The sequence below is a fragment of the Dasypus novemcinctus genome, chromosome 8 (assembly GCF_030445035.2).
Source record: "Dasypus novemcinctus isolate mDasNov1 chromosome 8, mDasNov1.1.hap2, whole genome shotgun sequence".
Classification (NCBI taxonomy): domain Eukaryota; kingdom Metazoa; phylum Chordata; class Mammalia; order Cingulata; family Dasypodidae; genus Dasypus; species Dasypus novemcinctus.
In genome coordinates this window covers 109,758,364-109,779,421 of record NC_080680.1, presented here as the reverse complement: position 1 = coordinate 109,779,421, position 21,058 = coordinate 109,758,364, and the positions used below count along the sequence as shown (strand labels likewise).

Below are 21,058 nucleotides of genomic sequence, written 5' to 3'. Positions count from 1 at the left end.
CCTCTTCTTCCTTCTCCCTGCCCTCAGCAACTCCTTCTGAAACAATCTCTAGAATCCACCCCTTTTTTAATGAATTTTAAATGATTCCATTTCCCTACCAATTTATGACTTATTTTATAATAATCCACTTAAATGTGAAATTTTTAGCACAGTGCTAATATGTTAATATTCTGATAATATTAGCCAATATGCTAATATGGTCATATTCAGCATGCAGAAATATGTAGAACGACATATACATATAAATATAAAAACCATTCCCATATTTCACAAATAATGAGAAGGATCGATTTTAAAGTCTAAGAAATATTATATTGGGTAAATAGTAATATTCACTGTAAAATCTCTAAGTATATAAAACGTTTATACTTGTAAGAAAAGGAGCTTTTATTTTTAAACCACAGCTCTACCCAATTCAGAAAATCTACTTATTAGCTAGTTTTTCTCTCTGACTACACACACTCTTTATTTCCTGTTAGATTTCTTGGTACCAACACTTGTATAGCTAAGAAAAGAATATTTTAAAAATGAGTTATTTCAGTGTTTAGTGCTTTCCCATAAATCAAAGGTAAAGTACAAATGAGTTTCCTGCCTACCACTCAGCTTGAATGTTTTCTAGTATATTGATCTTCCCTTCTTAAGGAATGTCCTAACTCTGCTGCAGTCTTTTCTGACATCAGTTGGGGAGGTTCATCCCACAGCACATATGTATTCAACAGCCCTAAGTTATTTGCTCTAAAACACCTTACTTCTCTTCACTTAGTTCACCACCGCCGAAAATGAAATGGAGAACAAAATACAAGGTCTGCCTGGGACACACCTGTCTTCCTTGCAAGTATGGACCTATCGGAATGAGAATGCTTCTACAGTCAGCTTCAGGTCAATAACTTCAAAACCAAAGGTAGGCTGTGTTCCCAGGGTAGAAGGAAAATGCAATGCAATACAGAATCCACTTCAGCGCATGGACTCATGCATCAAAATTAGTATTATGTACCAAATGAACCAGTTTCCTCTTCTGTGAAATACGATACTACTAGTAGTCCAGTCTATGCTCTAGGGTTCTAGGCTGTCTTTACCAAAGTAAGATTATATACTTGAAAGGGCTTATTCAAATGTAAGGTAGAGGGAAGCAGATTTGGCTCAACTGATAAGAGCTGTCCTCCTACCATATAGGAGTTCCAGGGTTCAAACCCAGGGCCTCCTGACCCCTGTGGTGAGCTGGCCCATGCGCAGTGCTGATGCGCACAAGGAGTGCGGTGCCCTGCGTAGGGGAGCCCCACATTCAAGGAGTGCGTCCCTCAAGGAGAGCCACCCCGTGTGAAAAAAGCACAGCCCACCCAGGAATGGCACCACACACTCGGAGAGCTAGTACAGCAAGATGACGCAACTACAAAAAAAGAGACACAGATTCCTGGTGCCGCTGACAAGAATGCAAGCGGACACAGAAGAACACACAGTGAATGGACACAGAGAGCAGACAACGGGGTGGGGGAATTAAAATAAATAAATAAACAAATCTTAAAAAAAAACAAAACATAAGGTAGATAATATTATTTCAATGGAGATGAAGAAAGATACCTTAATTGACATAATGTCTTTAATGGTTTTAACAGCCTGTGGCCCTCTTGCCATTCAGACTTAACTCCCTTTCTTGGATAGTCATCCTGGTGCTTTCTGTCCTAACCATCCTCTCTAATCTTCTGCCAAGCAGGACCTTCTCTAGATTTGTCTCTTCAAATCACTTCTGTAAAGCCAAAGCCCCAAAGAGAGCTGGTGTTGTTAAACATGAGAAAAAAATATCCTCAACAAAATGAAGAGAAATTTTAAAGAAGGATCTTTTAAGAGGAGTTTACATTGGTATCACTGTAGACTTTGTCAGATTATTGATATTATCTATAGTCCAAGGACTATAATTCGCGAATCACTTAGAATTAAAAATTCACTGTCACTGCCCTTGGCACTATTATTTGTTCAAAAGGGTTTGCTGGTCATGTCAATTCACTCTTCCTCTTCACATTCCTTTCCATCTGGCTAAGACCTTTGAAATTTTCTACTAGAGAGTAATCAAAACTATCAGCAAAAAGATCTGTTGGAAACTTTCCCTCCAGTCTATTAAAGTAGAGGCTGAGTCAATGAATATACTTTGGTGAAACAATACCCTGAGAGAATTCAGCCAGCTGGGAAACAGTTTTTTTTTTTTTTTCCAGATGCCCCTGGGCATAGGGTTCTTCCTTCTTAAAATGGGGTGGTTTTGCCTCTCCATTGTTTTTCCCCTTGGCTAGAAAGAAAGCGTTCTCCTAAGAAAACCTTTCTATTTTAAAAGACCTACAGCCGAGGTGGGTGGGGCAGCCCAATTTTGTAAAAAATATAACACTCTTCAGGGTAAAAGTGGCATAGGGAGATTCCAGGAATGGGAAGTAGAAATTGGAATTGTGTGGGCAGCAGCCTTGAGGACTGGGCTTCAAGGAAAGGAGGCCTAAACCCACATGACTAGTGCCCATTCTTTTATCATATAGATCTGCATGAATAATCTGGGCAATGTCTAAATTAGATTGCAGAATAGCAAATTTTCTTTCTGCAGATTCCTTCATCCAAGTAAAAAAGCTAAGATCTATAAAAAAGGGAAAAGAAAAAAAGAAACATAAAAAGAACTATATATACATATTTGTGTTATATATGAAATTGTAAAGCTAAAAGTAGGATACAAAGAAATCATAGAAAGGGGCAACAAAACAAAAAGCTAGTTCTATAAAACATTAATAGTGTTGATAAATTTCTGGTAAGACAATTTTTAAAAAGGGAAAAAAGCAAATAAGACTACGAATGAGATGAAAGTTTCAGTGGAGCTGATTTTTTTTACTTTATTTTTAAAGAAGTTTTAGATTACAGAAAAGTTATATCAAAAATATAAGCAATTCCCTTATACCCCACCACTTCCCTTCTCTCATTTCCCCCCATTAACAACATCTTTTATTAGCATGGTACCTTTGTTACATTTGCTGAATACATATTGAAGCATTGCGACTAACCATGGTCTATGGCTTACATTATGGTTTTACACTTTGCACCGTACAATTTTATAGATTTGACAAAATGTACAATGGCCTGTATCTGTCATTGCACTATCATGCAGAACAATTCCAATGCCCCCAAAATGCCCCATGTTCCACTGGTTCTTCCCTCCCATTCCTCTCAGAACCTCTGGTGACCATTGCCTTTGTATCAATGTAACAAGTTCTTCGGCTACTACAATAATAATAGGTCTACTTTGGTCCGTGGTTACATCCCCCCCTTATGTTTGTTAATTCCTTGATCTTGAGGATTTGGGGATGGTGATGCCCATTCTGCTTCTGATTGAAAGGGGGCTAGATCTGATTTTTACTGTTAAGAAAATACATGGAACATTTCAAAACTTAACTGAAATAGTGTAGTAGTCTCCTGATGCTGCTGTAACAAATTACCACAAACTTGCTGCTTAAACCAACAGAAATGTATAGTCTCAGGGTTCTGGAGGCCAAAAGTCTGAAATTAAGGTTGTAGTTTTGGCAGTACTGGTTCCTCCTGGAGGTTCCAAGGGAGAATGGCCCCATGCCTCTCTCCTAATTTCTGGTGACTGCTGTCAAGTCTTGCCTTTCTTCAGCTTGTAGAAGGGTGGCTCTCATCACTGCCTCCGTCTTCATGTGACCTTCTTCTCTGTGTCTCTCTGAGTCCTCTCCTCTTCTTTTAAGGAAAATAGTCAATGGAATTAAGGTCCACCCTACCAGGATTATTTCGTCTCAAGGTCCTTAACTAATGTGCAAAGACCCTATTTCCTAAAAACCTCACATCCTAAGGTTCTGGGTAGACATGAAATTTGGGGATGCTATTCAACCCCCTACAAATAGATACTTTTAAAAGAAAAATGTACATTACAAATATGTATTGATTCAAGAACAAATAAAGAGCATGAATATTTATAACCATTAAATAAATTGAATACATATTTCTAAAACTGACCTTTAAAAGGGTCAAAAGTTTTGGCAGGCAAGATTTTCCAAATCTTCATGGACAGATAACTTCTATTCAAATTGTTTCAAAGATTAGGAAAAGAAGGAAAGCACACCATTCATTTTATGAATTAATAAAAAATTTCCCCTACCAACCGTTACCAAAAAGTTTCCATTGCTAATAAAATCTCGATACCAAAATCAAGCAAAGACAGTAAAAGGAAACTCATAGGCCAATCTCATAAGGAAAAAATATTAAAACCCTATATGTAGTATTTTCAAACCAAGTTCAGCAATTGTGTTTTTTAAAACATATACATTATCAGCACATCAAGGAGAAGCAGACTTGGCTCAATGGATAGGGCATCCGCTTACCACATGGGAGGTCCGTGGTTCAAACCCAGGACCTCCTTGACCCGTGTGAGCTGGTCCACGCGCAGTGCTGATGTGCACAAGGAATGCTGTGCCATGCAGGGGTGTCCCCCGCATAAGGGAGCCCCACACGCAAGGAGCACGTCCTGTAGGAAAGCTGCCCAGTGCGAAAGAAAATCCAGCCTGTGCAGGAGTGGCGCTGCACACACGGAGAGCTGACGCAGCAAGATGACACAACAAAAAGAGACACAGATTCCTGTGATGCTGACGAGAATAGAGGCGGACACAAAAGAACACACAGCAAATCGACACAGAGAGCAGACAACTTTGGGGGGGGAGAGGGAGAGAAATAAATACAAAATAAATAAATCTTAAAAAAAAAAATAAGCACATCAAGTTGATTCCATGAGTGCAAAGTTTTGATATTAGAAAATGTTAAGCAATTCACCACTCATTTTTGCATTTTTTTTAAGTCTTAGTAAACTAGAAACAGGAAGGGATTTCCTGAATAATGAAAGAGTTGCTACCAACAACCTAATTCTAGAGGTACTATCTTAATGTCATTTATTAGACATTCCTTTTCAAGTCAGAAACAAAACAAGTATGTCTTTTCTATTCAATGCTATACTGAAGACCCTCACCAAGAGGATAAGACAAGAAAAATAAATTGAAAGGTATAAGGTTTGGAAAACAAGAAAAATATGATTTACAGATGATATAGTTTTCTACACAAGAAATCCAAGCAAATCTAATAAATTATTAGATATAATAAGAGAGTGTAGAATGTTTTTAGATATAAGATTAACACATTAAAAAGCCACAGCTCATTAGAGATTTTTTTTTAAATGTCCCATTCATAATAGTAGCAATCTTTATTATAGCTTGGATCAAACTAATAGAAAAGGACAGCAAGTATATAGAGAAAATTATAAAATGTTATTGAAATACCTTTAAAAGGCCTAAATTAATGGACAAATATACCATGTTTATGGATAAGACTCTACTAAAAATTGCAACAATACTTGAAAAGTAATCTAATGGGGGAAAACAGAAGGTTCATGTGGTAGTTTGAGACTGCATGTACCCCCAGAAAATCATATTCTTAAAGCTGGTCTAATCCTGCATGTGTTAACCTATTGTGGGTGTGACCTTCAATTAGGTTACTTCAGTTAAATCCTTTAGATTAGGTAACTTCAGTAAGGCTTGACCCAGGGTGGGTCTTAATCCTCTTATTGGAGTCCTTTATAAATAAGACGAATACAGACAGAGAGAGAGGAAGCCAGAAACTGAAACAACGAAACATGGAAGAAAAGCAAGAGGCCAGCAAATGCTGCGATGTGCCTTGGCATATGACTGAGGAGTTCAGGATTGCCAGTAGCCAGTCTTCAGGGAGAAAACATCACCTTGACTGGGACATTTTCATTGCCTCAGAACTGTAAGCTTGCAAGCAAATAAATCCCCATTGTAAAAGCCAAACCATTTCTGGTATATTGCATTTCTGCAGCCTAGCAAATTAAAACAATTCAGAACAGAATCACACATATTGTCAGATGAGTCGATACAAATTAGTGCATCAAAATTGTCTGTTTAATAAATGATGCTGAGAAAAGTGGTGATCTATATAAAAAATAATGTAGAATCCCTACCTCACACTGTAAACAAAAATGTGTTTAAAGAGCAGGGCAAAGGAGGGGGAGGGGGAGGGGAAGAAGAAAATAAAAAGAAATATTTACTAAATTAAAGTGGCCACATTAAAAAAAAATGTGTTTAATGAAGTAAAGACCTAAATTTGCAAAGCAAAATTTCCAGATTTTTAGAATATCTTCACCATTTCAAAGCAGAGAAGAATTTCTTACACAAAATACAAAACCATAAGCCAAAAAAAGAGTCTATTCCTTTCCTCAAATAAATATAGCTGGCTCTAATTTGCTGGATTCTTGTAAGCTCTAGTGGCTGGCAGGATGTCTTCCCCAAGTCCTACAAAGAGTATTCCAAGGAATATGAAAAAGTATTGTGCTACTCTTCTCAAGAATTGGAAGGAGAGTTTTCCTAAGTCACATGTACTTTGTTATCTCTAGTTTTCCTTTATGAACTATTATACCATCTAGAGCAAGGGGGAAGCAACAATGTTAATGGCCCCTTAACCAGAGTCTCTGAAACATTTGAGAACCTAATCAAAGTTATGAAACTGCTCTCCTAATAAATGTAGAGTACACATATTATAGCAGAGACCTCTAACTACAATAGCTACTCTCACCTTCTCTTGGGCACCATCTGGACGAGATTTCCCAGCCTCTCATGCAATTATTTGAGAGCATGTAGCTGTGTTTCCTTAAGTAGAATGTGAGCAAAATTGACTTCTGCCTATTCTAGGCCTACCTATAAATCCTCTCACTTGTGCCACTCCATGCTCTTTGACCCTTCTAGCTGACTTGGATGATGATACCCACACAAACCTTGGAAGGCATGGGTTGAAGATGACAGGCAGTCATAGTCCTGATTCCTAAGTGTCCATGGAAAGGAGAGCATCTCAGCTGATCTGAACACCTACTCTAGACCTTCACGTGAGAAGAAATTTCTTGATCATTGAACTACTAAATTTTGGAAATTTGTGTTACCTTGGTTTAACTAATACATATGTTCACATACAGTTTGAATATAACCTCAGGGGTTCAGTGACACTGTGAATTAACTGAGAAATGGAAAGACTTGAATGCACTGACCTCTGTAGGGGACATTCATCAAAAGTGGGCAAGTTAGAGATGTGACACCTTTGCACAAACTCTGACAAGGAAGGCAAAGATTATACTTAACTGAATAGTTGTACCAACCCCCTTGCATTTCTCTGAATCTAGCATGTACTCTGCCAGAAATTGAGGCAGAGTGAAATCCAAAGATTTTTAAAAAGTAGACATGAATGGAATACTAGTCAGAAACAAAAGTAACAAACCACTGATATATACATGGATAAATCTCAAAAACATGACAAGCAAAAGAAGGCAGACATAAAATAGTACACAGTATATGATTTTGATTCAGTGAATTTCTAAAAGAGGCAAAACTAATCTAGAATAATAGGAAACAGAACAATGATTGCCTATGGTTTGTGGATTGACTAAAAAGGCACACAAGGGAGCTTTCTGGATTGGGCTTTGTGTGGTGGCTCTATGGATATATATAATCATCCAAATTCATTGAATGGAACACTTGAGATTAGTACAATTTATTGTTGGTAAATTATACCTCAATAATATATATATATATATATTTTAAAAGAGTTTTTTTTTTAATTTCTTTCCCCTTCCCCCTCCCCCTTGTCTGCACTCTGTCCATTCACTATGTGTTCTTCTGTGTCCACGTGCAGTCTTGTCAGTGGCCCTGGGAATCTGTGTCTCTTTTTGTTGCATCATCTCTCCATGTGTGCAGTGCCACTCCTGGGTAGGCTGCACTTTTTTCATGTGGGGCGGCCTCCATGTGGGGTGCACTACTTGCATGTGGGGCTCCCCTAAGCGGGGGACACCCCTGCATGACACAGCACTCCTTTTGTGCATCAGCACTGCATGTAGGCCAGCTCACCACACGGGTCATGAGGCCCTGGGTTTGATCCCTGGACCTCTCATATGGTAGGCGGATGCTCTATCAGTTGAGTCAAATCCGCTAAAGCAAAATGATTTGGATCTACCTATGTAATAATATTTCTAAAACAACTAACATTCATGTTCACCCATCAGATTTTCTGGGGCTGCTATTTTGATTAACCACCTACCAATACTCTACATCACCTCAGAGCAGAAAATCTTTGTGCTTCTATGTAAATACAAGGAACTCACTACAAATATGTTCTGAGAAAATTTAACTTTATAATAAGCAAGGCAGTAGTTTACTGCTATAAATAAAGTCTGTAATTCCCCATAACTAGCATCCTAATTCAATTCAACCATGAAATATACTTCTATAATCAGCAATGTATAGTTTCTTCTGTCTTTAATGGGGTATATGACAGGACTATATTTTGACATTTTTGATCCATGTTTTCTGTCACAGTATTTCCTTCCTCTTTCCCATTATTGTGTAGTAATATGACCTGTGGTTATTGCTCAGGAAAGCACATGGCAGGACAGAAAACAGAAGAGCCAAAAATCTTTACAGAAAGCCTAAGCTCTTAGAAGAAGGGGTTTGACAGGTGTAAATAGGGTCAGTGAATAAACCTGAAGTAAAAATGATTTCTACCCCCAGACTAGAAACAGTTGCTTTTGGAGTGGAAGACAGAGAGGTGTGTTTATCTTAAGAACAAAAGACACCGCTGTCCTTCTCCCTGGCACTGCTGCTGGAGAAGCAGCAAGACCTCAGAGAAAAAATGGCTGACAGGAGTGTTGGACAAAGGTAACCTGTAAGGATCGATGCCAGATGGGTCCTCTCTAACACATTGCCACTGTGTTAAACTCTGGAATGGTGACTGACCTAGGGAGGTATGTGTGGCTAAAATCCCTAAGAAGGTAAGAAAACTTTAGGAGGACTAAGGTCATATTTTCCCAACTTTGTCAAATGCAGTGCCCAGGATAAGAAATTAATCTGAAATACACAAAAATGCTTTTTGCATATCTAAGTTGATTTACTGGGGTTCTACCCACTAAGCACGGAGTTCTTATCCAAGATTTCTTTTTTTTTTTTTTCCAAAGATTTTATTTATTTATTTAATTCCCCTTCCCTCCCCCGGTTGTCTGTTTTCTGTGTCTTTTTGCTGCGTCTTGTTTCTTTGTCCGCTTCTGTTGTCGCCAGCAGCACGGGAAGTGTGGGCGGCGCCATTCCTGGGCAGGCTGCTCCCTCCTTCGCGCTGGGCGGCTCTCCCTATGGGCGCACCCCCTGCGCGTGGGGCTCCCCTATGCGGGGGACACCCCCGTGTGGCACGGCACTCCCTGCACGCATAGCAATGGCCAGCTCCACACGGGTCAAGGAGGCCCGGGGCCTGAACCGCGGACCTCCCATGTGGCAGACGGACGCCCTAACCACCAGGCCAAAGTCCGTTTCCCCCAAGATTTCTAAGAATACTCAGACACCCTGAATCTATAGCATGGCAGAATTATAAATCTTAGAATAGGAACCAATTTAATATAAGACATGGTCACAACCTTGTGAGGATTAATATGCAGAGATGAGGTGGCCTCTCAGAATTCATTGCTAATTTATAGAGTAAAAATGCACTGTAATTATTTGGAACCAGTGACATAGGACACTTTAAAACCCCTGGGAAGATGCAGGGTCATCAGAAGGAAGGAAATGATAGCAATTGAGCCTTAGTAGAATTTGCTCATGAGGTTAATTTATCTCCAGTCTCCAGGAGAATATCTAAAAAGGAAGGGATATGGAAAATTTATCTCTAAAACCTGTTTCTGGGGTTTTAAGCTTCCAAAAGATTAACAGTAATAATACTAACTGCACTAATAAAAACTACCTATTCTGATTTGTAGAAATTAAATTTAGCATCGATCTGACACCTTACGGACAGGTTTTAAATTGAGTATCATAATCCATTCCAAGATGAACTTGAAGAACATGATCCTCCCCCTTCCATAATTCTTCCAACTGGTAAAGGAGAGGGAAGAGGTGGAATTGGTGCTCATCTCCACAAATAGGCACTCTAGCCAGCCTCAGTCAGCAGCAACCCCAGAGCTGGCACAAGGACCACATGAATGGAGTGGCCCCAGTGCAGAAAGGGAAGCTATGCATGGGCCCAAGAGCATGGACACCCACTGAGCAAAGCTGATCTAGCTAGTGCTCCTTCTGAATGTCCAAACTGCCAGCAATAGAAATCAACTCTAGATCCATAGTTTGGACATAAGCATGGACCAACTCTGACTCCTTACAATGAACTATTCCTTGAGGAAACCAATTGGCCACTCAGGGGCAAGTTGACTCCATGGGGCCTCTTCCACCTTGGGAGGGCTAGCGGTTCATTTGCATATCAATAGACACCAATTTCCTGTCTTCATGACCTCAACCAGTATCACTATCCAGGGCTTATGGAATGCGCGATCCACAGGCATGGAATCCCATATGACATGCAACCAGGAAATTTAGTTTACAGTAAAGGAAGTATATAAGTGAACTATGTGGCGCTATCACATACTGCACCATCCAGAAACTTCCTGATGAGGGTTAGAATATCCTTCCAAAGACACAGATGAAATACCAATTTGGAGACAGTATCCTGCAAAGATGGGCAACTATCTTTCAGGATGCAATCGTGCATTGGATCATAAACCTAATAATAGTATTTTGTTGCCAACAGGAAAAATATATTTGATCCACAAACCAAAGGGTGGAAGCAGGAGTGGCCCCACTTCCCTTCACTCTCAGTGACCCACTGTGGGATTTAGTGCTCTTTTCCACACAAATCAGTGCTCAGCAGTGTTAGATGTTCTGCATTTGCACCAGGGAATACAAGGTCCCATTGAATTGCAAGCTATGATTGCCGCCTGGGAAATTTGGGGACATTATGTCTAGAAAGCAGCAGACCAGAAGTATGGTCATGAACCTTTCAGGGAAAATTGACTCATAACTAAAATGAGGAAGATGGTTGCTGTAAAGAATATGTGTGGAACTCAAGTGGCTCACTTGGGTGTCTCCCCATTACTCCCTTGCCCATTTGGGACTATGAATGGACAAATACAGCAACTGAGGAAGCATATGGTTGCCAAGGACACATACCTCTAAGGAATGAGAATTTGGGTCCCACCAGGAGGTAAGTCACTGAGACTGGCAGAGACGTGATATGAGGGTGAGGGGAATTAATGGAGGAAAAGAAGACAAGTATCAGTTGTGAGACTGAGACCTAATGTACCGATGGGGACTGTGGTACATCCCACTAGCCTCCTTCTTCTAGGTTTCTCCTCAGGAAGAAAGGCCCACCAGATACTGGAGATGCTGCTACAGGAACCAGTTTGGACAAATAGACCATTATGATGCAAGGGCGGACCATGGCAGACACAGAGATATGCCACTCAGATCCCCTTCAAGAAAAGATTCACTGACCAACTACAAAGAGTGTAGTTACCTGATAACCTACAACCTTTAATACCTTCAAGGTCCTTTGCAACTTCTGAACTGGGACCACATTCTTCTTGGGGTATCCCCCACATAATGAATGAACAAAGGAGTAATAGTCAAAATCGTGCTCCTCTCAGATGGATCACAGCCAATGACTGAGATAGGTGGTGGTATGAAGAGAGACTTCTCTAATGGTCCATTTTGGCTCCTGAGTACCATACTGGGTTGGCAGAGACTGTGTTGGGTCTGCATCATAATCTGCAGGCTCCTCTTGCCCAATCCTACTTTTCCATCTTTCCTTTCACAAATGTTAATCCCAAAAAAACCCTTTGCTCCCCTAACCTAGCCTCAGCATTATTTTCCAGAGAACACAACCTGTAACAAGTACCTTTCACAATTATATCTTGTTTAAATTACCTTACTATTTATTTTTAAATCAGTTTCATATAATGGTGTTTTTGTTGAGAGTTTCAAATTACTTGAATTAAAATTGTTATGGTATTTGCTTTCCGTATTTGTGATTATACTCCTTTGTTTTCCCTGAAACTAGAGATCAATGTTTTATTTTTTTAATGATTAGCTTTCTAAAGGTCACTCTTTTACTCTTCACAAAAATACATTTCTAGGCTATATTTTACCAGTGCTATTCATTTTCTATTGGTTAGCTCATTGTTTCACTTATAGTCAAATGCTTCCCTCTGACTTCCTTGGGTTTATTTTGTTATTCCCTTTACTTTGCTTTTATTTTTTCTTAACTTTTTATTTTTAAAAATTTCAAACTTACAAGATAGTTGCAGAAATAATAGAAACCCATACAAAGAACTCCGATTACCTCCTCAGATACCCAGATCTACCAATTTTAACATTTTGCCACATTTGTCATATCATCTATCAATATGTCTGTCTATCTAGTTACCTCGCTAGCTGTTTTCTAATCATTTGGGGGTACGTTGGATACATCATACTCCATATTAAAGAGAAAAGAAAATACGCTAACAAAATTGGCAGTTCATTACTTTGTGTTCCAAGCTTTAGTCAAAATCAGTTTTTAAAGGGTTGTAAGCTAAGCGTCCAGAATTTAATTTAAATCCATTTAAAATAGAAAACTGATTATCATCAAGACTGTATTCCATCCACGTACCAGGTTATCTCTTTAAAAAAGTTTTGAAGAAAAAATTTCTCTCTGATATATTGAAATCTCCTTCTGCCTGCACTCTACAAATATATTTGAAACTCCTTCTTTTTATGTTCTCTTGAAAAAGAGGTACAGATTTGAAACATTAAGAGTAAAAGAGTAAAAAACTCCTCTGGTAATATTAACCAGTCACAAGTGGCCAGGGTAAACTTCCTTTGTGAAAGCATCTTGCCTAAAGGTGGGATTGGGTCATTATGTCTGTATAATAATGGCCTCAACAAACAACATATGAATGCCAGATGGTTGGACCTGTTCCATTAAGAAACTGATGTTTTCATTGTTTGGAATTTGATTTTGTAGCTCTCTCAGTATAATGATTTGATTGCAGCATTTAGGAGCTTTGAGAGCTTTCCCATAAATTATTCCCTTGAATGTGAAACTAGCGTAGGCTTATTAGTCTGTTTTTCCATTAGTATGTAGTTCCTTCTTTCTTACTCAGATGGGGATAATTTAAGCAGAATTTATGAAAAGAAAATGTGGGTTTTGTGTTTGGGTCATCTCTTCAAGGTGCTTGCTCCTGATTAATACTTTTTCCAGTTTGTTCATTGAAGATTTATGTGTGAATATCGATGAAAAAAATAATATCTAAGGGAACAGATGTGGCTTAAGCAGTTGGGTGCCTGCTTCCCACATGGGAGGTCCTGGGTTTGGTTTCCAGTGCCTCCTAAAAACAAAATAAACAAACAACAAGCAAACAAATGAAGAAATGAACTCAAGGGAGCCAATGTGGCTCAGTGGTTTGAGGGTCGGCTTCCCATGTATGAGGTCCCAGATTCAATCCCTGGCCCTGGTACTTAAATAATAATAATAATTAATAATAATATCTAACATAGCTCTATGTGCTTACATTTTTATTATACTTCCATAGCTATTACCCTATTCGAAGCATTTCATACGTATTCACTCATATGAGCATCATATCAACCCTCTGAGACCAATACTATTATTATTTCCATTTTATAGATGAGAAACTAAGAAATAGTGAAGTAAAGTAACTCACCTAAGATCAAATAGGCAGTAAGTGCCAGAACTCAAATTTCAACCCAGGGAGACATGTTTCAGAGTCTATGTTCATAACCACCTCACCACACAGTAGATTGTATAAATACCAGCTAATCTAGCTTATTCCAAGAGAACAATAGTAAAATAGATTTCCTGCTCTCTACTTAGTCCTCATTCAGGTGAACAGGATCTTGCTATTATTGTGGCAAATGCTTTACCTATTCCAAGACTTAGAGAATATCCCAGGCCATACAACCAACAAACAATACTATCAATGTTCTGATTCTTAGAGATAACCATTACTGTATTTAAGAAAGAAGGTTTTCTCTCATGAGATCTTTTATAAACTATCCTTGCTTTAGATGCTCTAATCTTGGTATCCCCCAATATATTAAAGAGAATCATTATATTTAACATAGTAACATAATTGTATTAGAAGTTACAGAAAATGGAAGTGAGTCATAAAATAAAATCTTTTAGGAGTTAAAATTGCAAAATGGTAATTATAATGTAACTTATGATCACTAGGTCTTAGTCAGAGATATATGCCTTCCCTCAAGATGAAAGGACATGAGGACATGATAAACACAAATGTTTAGGGAATGACACCTCTAGAGGATGACTCAGAGAAACAAAATCGTTTGAAGAGCTTTAGAAGATATCCTTACTCAAAGGCAAGTTTTTAAGAGTCATCCTAAGACTAGTTCAGATGTGTTGACTCTGTGGCCTGATGGATGTGTAGTGGACATTTGTAGTTATGATGTTCCCAGGATCCAAGCTTCTTTCTGCTAATAGCACCCTGATCATCCTTTCTACCATTTTGCATGGTGTCAACTTAACTCTTCACTCTAGATGTGCATCTATGATATGATCCTCGTCATTGAGAACATTCAATTCCACAGTTAGATTAAATGATCAAAGATGAGACCATGATCTTATAAGAGCCAATACTGTACAAACCTGGGTACTTTTGCTTGAACTTATAAGAAAGGGGCATATTCTCTGTTCCTGCTAGAAATAAAACTGTGAAGATGAATGTGTGAAGATGGTAGAGGCCACTATGGATAAGAACTTGACCAAGAGGTAAGCCAACACTCAGGGAAGTAGCACTGTGCAACACAGAGAGAGTGAGATAATATCCTGAGGGCATAGTGTGAACCCCTGGATCAAGGTATACCTATAGGCCATCCCTAAACTTTAAAGTTAAATAAGCCAATAAATTTCCATCCTTAAGATTTTTATGATTATCACTTGGTACCCAAGGAGTTCCAACTGACAGAAGGTACATTAAAGATCCCTGGCCCCTGGAAAAGAGTTTGCCTTGTGTTCCTTTGTGATGTGAAACAATCAAGCACCTGAAGAAGGCTATGGTGAGAACAAGAAAGGAGTTGAGATTTTAGAATATGACTGAATGCAATTAATCTATCAGGGCATTAAAATTGAGGAAGGCCTAGAGTGTTCCTTTTAGAAAGGCAAAGAAAATATTATGTACTTTCAAACAGAGTCTTAGGGGATGAAGGGGAAAGAGAGAACAATTTCAGTACTAGTTGGAGTTTTATGGTGGTAACTAAGAGGCTCCATTTGTGGATTGCGCCCAGACTTCAGAGACTTGCCTTTCGGCTTATGTAGCAGTTTGATATGGTTACGAATTCCAAAAGTAGATATTGGATTATGTTTGTAATCTGGCCTGTACCTGGGCATGATTATGTTATGATTAGGGCTTTGATTGGGCCACATCATTAGGGCATTTGAGTCCCCACCCCTTGGTGGATGGGGACTCACAGATAAAAGGCATGGCAAAGGACAGAGTTAAGGGTTTTTGATGTTGGAGTTTTGATGTTGGAGTTTGATGCTGAAGCCTTAAGCTGGAGCCCCAGGAAGTAAGCCCACAGAGGAAAGAGAAGCAAGCCCCAGGAAGACAGGAATCCTGAGCCCAGGAAGAAGCAAACCCTTGGAAGAGAGGAACTCTGAACCCAGAGAGAAGCAAGACCCTGGAAAGGAGGAACCCAGGCAGCCTGAACCCTCACAGACATCATCTTGCTCCAACACGTGAAAATACTTTGGTGAAGGAAGTAACTTATGCTTTATGGTCTAGTATCTGTAAGTCCTGCCCCAAGTAAATATCCTTTATAGAAACCAACCAATTTCTGGTATTTTGCTTCAGTACCCCTCTGGCTGACTAACACAACTTGCAAGTCCCCAAAATGGCTTTTGGTTCTTGGGAAAAGCCCTTATCAACATGTGTTTTCATATTTTTCAGTAGATTTGTTCCCTACATAATGATTACTTGTTGTGGTAGATTGAAGAAATCCTTTCTTATCTTCACTCCTAAGAGTAGGATTTAGCTGCGAGGTGGATGCCAGGCTAGAGTTTCCATTTCCCAGGTTCTCTAGCAGCCAATTATGGTCACATGATTAGTTCTCACCAATGGAATGTAAGTAGAAGAGATTTTGCAACTTCTACATCATTTGCCTGAAAGGAAATTTCTTGTCTTCCATCTCTGCACTTTCTCCTTCTGGCTTGATACAATTTCAACCAGTTAGTTGAGGACAACACTCTAGGGATTGGAGGAGCAACAACACGGTAGAAAAAGCAATGCCTCTGAATAACTAACTGTAGACAGGAAAGCTGCCCCACCAGCCTGGACCAACCACTACCAGACTGTTAGTTGACAGAGAAATAAACTTCTATATTATTTAATCCCCTGTATTTAGGGCTTTTTTTTTTTTTTTTTTTTTTTTTACAGCAGCTTAGTATCTATTCTAATATCCCTATTTTCTGAATCTTCTTCCATAGCCCTCTCCACTTTTTCAGAAGAAATAATTTTCATTCCTTAAGTTTCCCTTAATCATATTCCATCTGAGCAGGCTCTTTTAGTCACTCTTTAGTTTCTGTAGGCTATTGCAGGCATGCTTTCACCACTGACAACCAAACTGAGACTTCCATCAAACTAGACTGAGAAGACCTCTCTGCTCAATGAATTTTCCATAGTAATAGGGAAGTCCCTCAATTATTAGAACTACACTTTGATTCATTTCTGAAAGCCCTTGCTGCCTGAATTTCATGAGAGGTATTTCTACATCATTCTTAACTTTCAGGAAAACTTTACTCACTAATAATTCTCATTAAAATATTTCAAAATAAGATACTCAGTATACATGGTACTGTAATTTTAAGTGTATGAAATAAGGAAAAAAGAAGACTTTTCCTACAAAAGAGCTGGCATTTTTCTATTTCTCAACTTCAAAAATGTACATGGTTTGATGATTAAAAATCAAATGACCTTCTTCCAAAGGTGAGAGAGTATAATTGTCACAGATACCACCTTAGTCCAGGTACACTTTGCTGCTTTGGAGTGGTTTCATGGGTACTGGAACAGGATATCTGAAAGCAGCAGGGGTTGGTAGACACTCACTTAAAACACAACTATAATGTGACAGAATTACTATCTCAATCTCTTTTCTATTCGTGTCTTCTTGCTTCTCTTACTAGCAACTGAATTCTTCATCATGAACTACATCTTGTTCTTCAGTGACACGTTTTGTGCTTCTTCACAACTTGAACTTGATCATGATCCTTGCAGTACCTCAAGACTTCTCTCTGTACATCCTTCTATCTTCAGTTCTTCCTGCCACTGCCCAAGTCTCACTTTATTTCCTCATTCAAATCCTTGAGAGTGAGAATCTGATTGGCCCAGCTTATCCCTATTTGTACAAATCTTTTTTTGTTCCTGGCTTCCTTACAGGACTGACTATCTTTGGGGTTAGATGCCCCATCCCCTCACTAATAATCAAGATATCATGGGGTAGAGTGGAGACTCCTCTGATACAAAACATATCAGCCCAGGGCTAATCCCTCCATCAGCAGAGAGTGACATGACACAAGTTTCTTTTAGACATGGCTTTGTGAATGGTAAGCATTCTCTGATTATGATATACTAATTAATCAGTATATAGTGACTGTAAAATCCATTAAACTTGTGCCCCTCCCATGAGTGGTTTATTATGGTATTTGTCTCCAGACCTCATTTAGTGAGGACAGCTCAAATAAATAAAATGAACAGTTCCCCAGTGCAGGCTTCTGTAATAGAGAGTGGAGTCAAAAATTCTGCTGATAGAAGTTTCTACCACAAAACCACATGGAGGAGGAGGAGGGAGAGAAATAGCTAAGTATATCAATAAAACCCTAGTCATGCTTAGTCACCATGGTAACTCCTTCCTGCTTCCCACTGGCAACTACATTTCTAACAAGATGCTGATACTACTGTGGTTCTAGAAGCGAAGTTGGGAAGGGGTAGAGGAGTGTTGCAAATTTAGAATCAGTAAATCACCAGAGGGCAAGCCAGAATAGCCAGCACAGATTATCTGGGCATTTCATTCAGCCAGACTCCATTTTGGGCAGGTAAAAGGGAAATCTGTGTGGGGCTTTGGCACCAGAAGACGTGCTCAAGGGTCAATTCAGAGACCAGTCTTTAGGTCTGCTTCCTACCTCCACATTTGAAAAGAAGAAAGTTTTCTAGCCCAACCCAGCCTATTCACCTTATCCAAGACATCCAGGATCTTTACATCTACCTTCCCTACACAAGGAGGGAAGAAAAGGATGGAGGTCTACCCATGGGATAGTAAACATAGCCCAACAAGAATGCTAAGGAATTCCATTTGGACACTGGTCCAGACATTTTAATGCTTCATTCATAGGTGAGTGGGCACTGAAAAATAACTAGATGGAAGAAAAAAAGTATCAGAAATAGGAGAACCAAGCTGAAACATCAGAGAAAATGGCTGATTACAGTGGAACAATGGTAATGGAGAAAACTAAATTTAATCTTTAAAAAATTGTAACTGATATTCCCAGTAAGACTTAGAGGATAATACATAAAACATAAAAACAGATAACATAAAAACAGACTTAGGATGTATTAGAAAGTAGTAATTGCAATAAAAACATGATTGCCAAAAATCAGAACTAAACTCAAAAGTAACAGAATGGACACTTCTCGAATTAAATTAATGGGTTAGAGCCACTGCTGGAATTCTACCACAGGATAGTTTGTGATGGATCATAGACTTTGTAGGCACCTAAGTTCAAATCATAGCTCCATTCTTTTTAGCTCTTTGGCCTTGTGCTGCTTTAGTTAACTTTTCTAGCTGTCAATCCTAGATATCAATTTCCTCATTTATAACATGGAGCTAGTAATAGTACCTCCTGTTTTGGGTTGTCTCGAGGATTAAATGAGGTAATTTATGCAAAACTACTAAGTGTTTGATAAGCGTTATTAATATACAGCAAAGCAAAGAAGTATAATTTTTAAGAAAGAAGATAAGGAATGTGGAGGATAGACTTGGGAAGTCATATGCTATGTGTCTCTACTAGGTGAAACCTAATCCAGTTTGACCTCATCTTAAAATCACATCTTCAAAGATCCTATTTCCAAATAGGGTTACATTCACAGGACAGGGTCTTAAGACTTGAACATATATTTTGGGGATGGGGAGGGAGTGGGGGGAGAGGAGGTAACAATTCAGTCCATAATAACCACTCATATCCCCCTTCAGGAATGAAGGGTTTATGCCCCCAGCTGTAGGTAGTATCAATTGCAAACAGCTCTCAGCTATCAGCCTCCTTCAGGGATTGTCTCTTCTGAAGAGAGCTGTTTCATCCAAAATCACACCTTCCTGTGAGGCTCAGTCACTGGAAAATTGAGTCTGGAGGTATAAAGGCTTGGACCTTTAGCTCCAATTTGGTACAGCTCTGAAGGGTTGTCCCATAGGATAGCTGAGATTTCCATTAAGACTGCTTCACAACTAAGACTTCTCCTTCCGCACATTCCTGCTTCCTTCCTTTACCTTTACAGGAATGTTCCCTAATAAACTTCCTCATAATCTTGAGATCTATGATAAGCCTGCCACTCCATCTGCCAGGAGGTCACATGAACCCATTCCCATATAGGCAGTTGCCCTCTTAAAGTGAAGTAGAAGGAAGGGAAGGAAACTAGAAATAATGAGCACTTGTCCCCCAAATATTCAGTTGCTAAAAGAGCCTCTTCAGAAAAAGAAATTGAGACATTATTAATGGGTAAATTTTGATCCCTTTTTATATAGTGAAATGAGGATCCTTAGGATAGATCAATTATTGGGGGAAAATCCTCAATTTTCTTTGCACATCTGAGTAGTGTTTAAATTTTCAACTCCTACAGTCTACCTTTATAACTGCTAAGGCAGAAAAGCAGTATCTATGAAACCCGAGCAATTGTAACATTTCCTTCACATTCCCTGTCTTAGGTTTGTTCTGTCTTGGTCGTCTCCTGTTCTGTTTTATTTGTGGAAATTAAACCTCCCGCACACACTGTCAGTTTCCCTCTAACTTCTTGCTCTATGTTTTGTTAAGTTTTGACCTTGGAGTAGATATAGAAAAAGAAGTAGATGTGGTTCTGGGATTAGGTGGAGCAAGATAATTATGGTAATTATGGCTGGCTTTACCTGAACGCTGGCACTGAAGGCACAGATAACAAGCTCTTGGGTTCCCTTATAGCCTGTATCCCTGAGTAAGAGGCAACTAGTGGAAGAGGGAGAAAGCATCTCCTACCTGGCTTCATTTCAGGTGGAAGGATGTGCATAGGTGATTTTGAGGGCCTTGTGATCAGTAGAGACTCCTACTGCAGGCAATAGTTTGTCAGTGTCTTTAAGACTCTTTTCATATATTCCTGTGGTTTTGTAGATGAGATATTTAGTGAGATGTTTTGTGAACTTAGTTCAAGGAGTAGTAGCCTCATTGTTGGCAGCACCAGAAAACAGACTGGAGGGACTTTAGACACCTAGCTGCCTCCTCCTCTATCCTTAATCACTTCTACCGCAGCTCCTTCTTTGACAGGAACAATTGACTTCCTCAAATTTATATAAAGTGTTGTGCAAACCCAACTTCAAGCTTCCTTCCAGTCCTGTTGCAGCCTCTAAGTTTCTTGTACATAGAAATTTTGGAATCACCAGTGGTGGCTAACCAGATACCATTTTGAACTCTTACCCTTTCAAATGAGTACTTGAACTTTGAAGTTTTCTGTTCTGAGGAAAGGAACAAAAGGCTTCCATATTTCTATTGGTAATTTTAGATCATGTCTCTTCTGGGCCAGATTATCTTCAGCTACTTTGAAATTCCATCTTCCTCTCTAACAGAAGGCAGGTGCCTCAGTAGAACTGCTGGGAATAAGGGCAATGAATTCAATCCAGCATTTATTTTTATGGTACTTTCTTGAGGTTTTCCTCTTGCACAATAAATATCTCAAAGAGAAACGTTGGGACATATGAGTGATCAAGTGATCAAGGAATTTAGCAACAAAGTATGGTTAATTAGTGTCTTAGCAGCAACTTGGTCATCTTCTGTTTCCTCTCCACAGGCAAATCTGAATGTTATGAGCTAAACTGAATTTCTGTAGCTACTCATTTCCTTCCCCCACCCCTTC

At 39.1% G+C, this 21,058-nt stretch overlaps 1 protein-coding gene across 4 annotated transcripts in view; it reads right to left on the bottom strand.

Annotated features, from left to right (window-relative positions):
* Positions 1 to 21,058, bottom strand: part of LPAR1 (lysophosphatidic acid receptor 1) — a 410,361-nt gene that overhangs the window by 180,725 nt on the left and 208,578 nt on the right. The gene's annotated exons all lie outside the window — the stretch shown is intronic.